The sequence below is a fragment of the Procambarus clarkii genome, chromosome 50, assembly GCF_040958095.1.
Source record: "Procambarus clarkii isolate CNS0578487 chromosome 50, FALCON_Pclarkii_2.0, whole genome shotgun sequence".
Lineage (NCBI taxonomy): Eukaryota > Metazoa > Arthropoda > Malacostraca > Decapoda > Cambaridae > Procambarus > Procambarus clarkii.
In genome coordinates this window covers 35,282,690-35,288,805 of record NC_091199.1, presented here as the reverse complement: position 1 = coordinate 35,288,805, position 6,116 = coordinate 35,282,690, and the positions used below count along the sequence as shown (strand labels likewise).

Here is a 6,116-nt window from a genome sequence, read left to right as displayed (position 1 = left end):
CTGGTACTTGTGGTGGTTGTAGTGAGCTGGTACTTGTGGTGGTTGTAGTGAGCTGGTACTTGTGGTGGTTGTGGTGAGCTGGTACTTGTGGTGGTTGTGGTGAGCTGGTACTTGTGGTGGTTGTAGTGAGCTGGTACTTGTGGTGGTAGTGGTGAGCTGGTACTTGTGGTGGTTGTGGTGAGCTGGTACTTGTGGTGGTTGTAGTGAGCTGGTACTTGTGGTGGTAGTGGTGAGCTGGTACTTGTGGTGGTTGTAGTGAGCTGGTACTTGTGGTGGTTGTAGTGAGCTGGTACTTGTGGTGGTAGTGGTGAGCTGGTACTTGTGGTGGTTGTGGTGAGCTGGTACTTGTGGTGGTTGTAGTGAGCTGGTACTTGTGGTGGTTGTGGTGAGCTGGTACTTGTGGTGGTTGTGGTGAGCTGGTACTTGTGGTGGTTGTGGTGGGCTGGTACTTGTGGTTCCAGGTAAACTCTACGGACAATTTTTGTTGTTTTCAAAATCGCGCATTTTCAAACACCAATTTCGGTTAAAGCGATCATAAAAGTTTATTAAGAGTTCTTATGAGGAAAAAATTTTCATAGAAGTTTGTAATGAGTTCTTATGGGGAAACTTAAAAAAAAAATCAGAGTATTCAGAATTTTTTTTCTTTTTCAAGAAAATTTTTCAAATCAGAAATTTGAGAAAAGACCATTTTCAGAGAATATTGTCATAGAAGTTTTGTTAAGGAAAACAGACATCTTAGCCATGACATTTAGTTTTTATATCCAAATATGGCTATTTCACCTGAAAGAGACACATTTTCTTCAGAGTTTTTTTATGACCAAGAATTTGACAGAGACCATTTGATGACCGAAATTTACCGAAATTTGACAGATTATTTAAGACTCAAATATGACAGACATTATCTTAGACGAAATAATTTTAAAAAACATGTAAGACTGAAATGAGACAGAGATTATTTTAGACCCAAATATTGTCAGAGTCCAGTAAAAAGATGTTAATTATTCAGAGTCCAGTTTATGCCCAAAAATCACCAGAGTCCAGTAAAGACCGAAAATTAGTCAGAGACCAGTTTAAGACCCAAAATTCATTAGAGTCCAATAAAAGACCAAACTTAGTCAGAGTGCCATAAAGATCGAAAATTGGTCAGAGATCATTTTAAGACCAGAATAATTTAGAGTTTTACTTACACCTACGTTCTTAAAGAGTTTTTATGGAAGAAATTCAAATAATATCAGAGTCCACTTTGAGACCAAAATACGTCAGAGACCGCATTTATAAGTGTAGTTTCAATATTAACCGCTCAATTTCCCTGAAATTTTAAAGTCATATTTCAGACGTAGTAAATCCAACCGAGTTAGTAAGCAAGTTCTAGCTCCCGTCCTCCTCCTTAGTTCCCTTGCAAATCATCATTAGTATCTAACCAATTCTTTCAGATTTAAAATATAGTTATTTCAGGGGGCATTAGGTTCCAATTTGCGTAAATATGCAATAAATGAAATCTCGTTAATTAATTAAGACAGAGTAAAATAAGGCCAATGTAGTTACTGAGTTTCAGCTTTTGTCCCCTGCATTAGTTCGCTCCTGTAAATTCACTACTATCAGACCAAATCCCCTGAGATTTAAAACCCCAACTACATTTCAGACCCCTGTAAAATAAATCAACAAGTAAATTACCGAGCTCCAGCTCATGTCCTCCGCTTTAGTTCATCAAAATTATTTCAGATCAAGATGCTCTCCTGTCTATCAAAGTAAACATATCCTGTCCTTTAATAAACTTGTTGTATTCAGCTATGTAAATAATAACTAACGTGCTAATATTCACATGGTCAGATTGCACCCTACTCTCATTACCCTTTGTTTACCCAAGTAAGCAATAATCACAAGGTCAAAAATCACACCTTACCCTTTCCCTCCCTTACCTTCTCATCCCTTAGCTTCCCCAACTCCCTTTTGCCCACATTTCCTCACTCCCTTTACCCTCCCCCATTATCTTCGCATCCCTTAACTCCCACGCCCCTTACCTTCAAAATTCTATTATCTCTCCACACCCTTTACCTTCCCCCTTTCCTTCTCATCCCTTATCTCCCCTTCATCTCTCCCATTCCCCAACTTATCCAAACCTTCAATAATCCTACAGTATTTGTATATTTTCTGTGTTCTTCACTGTGTTCTTCACTGTGTTCTTCACTGTGTTCTTCGCATTTCCTTCCATATTTTCTTTGTCATATTCTCCATGTTTTCTGTGTTCTTTGTCATGCTTTCATGTTCATCACATGTTCTCTGTACAAATTTTATACTCAATATTCATGTTCATGTGTTCTTTCTCATGTTCCTTGCTTGTTCAATGTATTCTTCGCATTCTCTTACACGTTCTATATGTTCTTTGTCATGTTCCCAATATGTTCACTGCTTTCATCAGTTTCTCTTACAATTTTTTCTGTGTTCTTTGTCATATTCCCCACAAGTTCACTGTGTTCATCTCACTCTCGTTCATGTTCTTTACAAATTCCCCTCATGTTCTCTATGTTCTTTGCCATATTCTCCGTGTTCTCTGCAAGTTCATATTACCCACAAAATCACTGTCTCCGTCAGCTTTTCATACATGCTTTCTGGGTTCCTTGTCATGTTCCCTGTATTCTCCTACGAGTTCTTTAAAGTCAAATGTACCAAGACATTCTTTTCTAAACGTTTCTTAACTAAATCATTCGTAAATCAATGAAAAATAATCAGAATTAACCTCGTTCAACACATTTCCTAACTAAAATAACCTTTTTCTCTTAGCTAATTAGTCAAAGGAAACTTTCCAGCACTGTTAATAACTAATTTTATCCATCGTCAATCAACTAAAAAATAGTCACTTTCATCATTTCTTAACTAAAAATGAGCCGTTTAAGCCGTCATCCCTGCTACTGGTGTCATTGTGACCGAAGGTGTTTGTTGTCTGCCAGGGTGGCAGGAAGTGCTCCAGGTGGGTCATGACCGAAGGTGTTGTCTGCCAGGGTGACAGGAAGTGTTCCTGGTGGGTCATGACCGAAGGTGTTGTCTGCCAGGGTGGCAGGAAGTGCTCCTGGTGGGTCATGACCGAAGGTGTTGTCTGCCAGGGTGGCAGGAAGTGCTCCTGGTGGGTCATGACCGAAGGTGTTGTCTGTCAGGGTGGCAGGAAGTGCTCCTGGTGGGTCATGACCGAAGGTGTTGTCTGCCAGGGTGGCAGGAAGTGCTCCTGGTGGGTCATGACCGAAGGTGTTGTCTGCCAGGGTGGCAGGAAGTGCTCCTGGAGGGTCATGACCGAAGGTGTTGTCTGCCAGGGTGGCAGGAAGTGCTCCTGGTGGGTCATGACCGAAGGTGTTGTCTGCCAGGGTGGCAGGAAGTGCTCCTGGTGGGTCATGACTGAAGGTGTTGTCTGCCAGGGTGGCAGGAAGTGCTCCTGGAGGGTCATGACCGAAGGTGTTGTCTGCCAGGGTGGCAGGAAGTGCTCCTGGTGGGTCATGACCGAAGGTGTTGTCTGCCAGGGTGGCAGGAAGTGCTCCTGGTGGGTCATGACCGAAGGTGGTGTCTGCCAGGGTGGCAGGAAGTGCTCCTGGTGGGTCATGACCGAAGGTGGTGTCTGCCAGGGTGGCAGGAAGTGCTCCTGGTGGGTCATGACCGAAGGTGTTGTCTGCCAGGGTGGCAGGAAGTGCTCCTGGTGGGTCATGACCGAAGGTGTTGTCTGCCTCGTGGTAATGGGTTTATATCTTTGTGTAACGTTTGTGTTCTGGAATGTATTCAGTTGTATATTTACTTGTGTTGCTTGGCTGTTTTATGTTGTATATATTTGTGGTGGTGGTTGTCGGACTTGTATTTATGGACTAATTTATGCAATAATCATTTATGAGACTTATATTTAGCCATTATACTAATTTCTTTATAGTTGTCTTTATATTTATTATTCAGTTGTCGTTATACCCAAATTTTAAAACAAAATTAATTTAACTGGACAAAGCTTATTGTCAATTATTTAAACTTTTGATTTCTCAAGTTCTTGTTCTTGTTGCTGATTATTGTAATTTTGACTCTCGTAGTTATACAGTAAACTGTAAATATAAACTTGTTTAAATATGTAACATTTTGGTGTATACATTTGCAGTATGGAGTGACCAGCCCCAGGGACCAGGTGGTAACCCGTGACCAGCCCCAGGTGGTGACCAGCCCCAGGGATCAGGTGGTGACCCGTGACGAGCCCCAGGGACCAGGTGGTGACCCGTGACGAGCCCCAGGGACCAGGTGGTGACCCGTGACCAGCCCCAGAGACCAGGTGGTGACCCGTGACCAGCCCCAGGGATCAGGTGGTGACCCGTGACGAGCCCCAGGGACCAGGTGGTGACCCGTGACCAGCCCCAGGGACTAACTGAGGCCGGACCTAGTTATCCTCACATAATTAACCAACTTTTCCACCCGTGATTTTAAGTTAAACAATAAAACTCAACACAATACTTTTTTTCCTCTCCTGGAGGAAATATTTGATGTGTTGAGGTTAACACTTAGTAAAATTAATCTCAGTATCCTATATGCTTTATTCCATATGTTTATGCATTATTTGCTTTTGATACCTGAGATTATGACTCCTAGATATTTCTCCAATAAATTCTTCAGATGTTTAATATTGTCCTGGTGATATATGGAAACTCTAGTATTATTATTACTAAGCTCAAATCCCAACATTTTACAGCATTAAGCTGCATCCGCTAATGTTTTGCCTACGTGGAAAGTCTATACAGATTGTCTTTTAGTACTCTTGTTAGTTTAACTCGTACATGGAAGTTAATTCCACATGGGATTTAACTCTATTCACGCCAACTCTCTGCTGTCTTTATTAATAACCAAGGTGTAATCCAACTCAAGACAAACCGCCATTACCGTGTGTCTCCAGCTCTTTAGTCTTGTGAGGCGCAGGATCAAAGTCCTTTTTGACGTCAAGTTATAAAATGTCACAATCCTTCCTACTATTACCTTCTGGAAATTTACAAGAACAGAATGATAGAAATTTTCTTAAACATGAACGGCCCTTAGTGAAACCTTTTCAAGGGGAAAATGAATGGCTTTGGCAATTATCATTTAAATCAATTTGCAGCAATTGGCACCACATCAGCAACCATCCATCACTCCGGTACTCTGGTCGAGTCTAATAATTAATTAAATTTGGAAGACAATGGGTCACTAAGCTTTGCTTTACCTTACTTAAGCACCCTGGATAATGTTTTGTCTGGCTCTGTAGACTAGTTTGCCTTTAGTTTGCATATTTGTTTAATAACTTCCTCGCTAGTAACTACTTAACTAGTCCTCTCGACCTTCAAAGATTTGTTCTGCTGAATGCATAGTTAAGTTGGTTTAGGAACTACAAAAATGAAATTATTTGAAATACGTCACATTTCTCTTTCATTCTCAGTTACCTGACCTGCCTCAGATATAATTTGTGCAGCCTTTTCCTTAATCTTTGTTTTACATATCAGAAAAAATGTTTTAGAAATTGTCATTTCCTGGTCTGCTTTACACACTTCATAATTTCTTGATGCTTTCATTATTTCTAACATTTCTAGCTAGTTTGGGATATTGTTGTTCAAGATTGACTTCCTCATTCTCAGGCCTTTGATCATAGTTTTTCCTACAGATAAGGTTTTTAATCACATGATTATCCATTTGAGGTCATTGTTATTTGACCTTAACCAATCTAGATGTTACACTACATCTTTGGTCTTCATTAAGCATGTTTTAAATAAATTTTTTTGAATATATTTAATAGTTTTTAAGTTATTTTTGTTAAATCCTTTCACCCATCTTTTTGAGGTTATCTTGAGATGATTTCGGGGCTTAGCGTCCCCGCGGCCCGGTCCTTGACCAAGCCTTCTTTTTGTTATACACCCCCAAAAAAGCAGCCCGTTGCAGCTGCTTAACTCCCAGGCACCTATTTACTGCTAGGTAACAGGGGCATCAGGGTGAAAGAAACATTTTACTCATTTGTCTCCGCCTCCACTGAGGATCGACCCCAGAACCTCAGGATTACGAATCCGAAGCGCTGTCCACCCAGTTGTCAGGCGCCCCATATTAATACTTCAGTCATGTAGACCTTTACTCTTCACCTT

The 6,116-nt window shown here is 40.9% G+C and overlaps 1 long non-coding RNA gene across 1 annotated transcript in view; it reads left to right on the top strand.

The window, feature by feature from the left end:
• LOC138351550 (uncharacterized) overlaps positions 1-5,769 on the top strand; it is a 6,628-nt gene extending 859 nt beyond the window's left edge. Inside the window, exon 2 of the long non-coding RNA XR_011222505.1 lies at positions 4,124-5,769. This is a non-coding gene — a long non-coding RNA (uncharacterized lncRNA). The remainder of the gene's footprint in view (positions 1-4,123) is intronic.
• Positions 5,770-6,116: the final 347 nt, after the last annotated feature.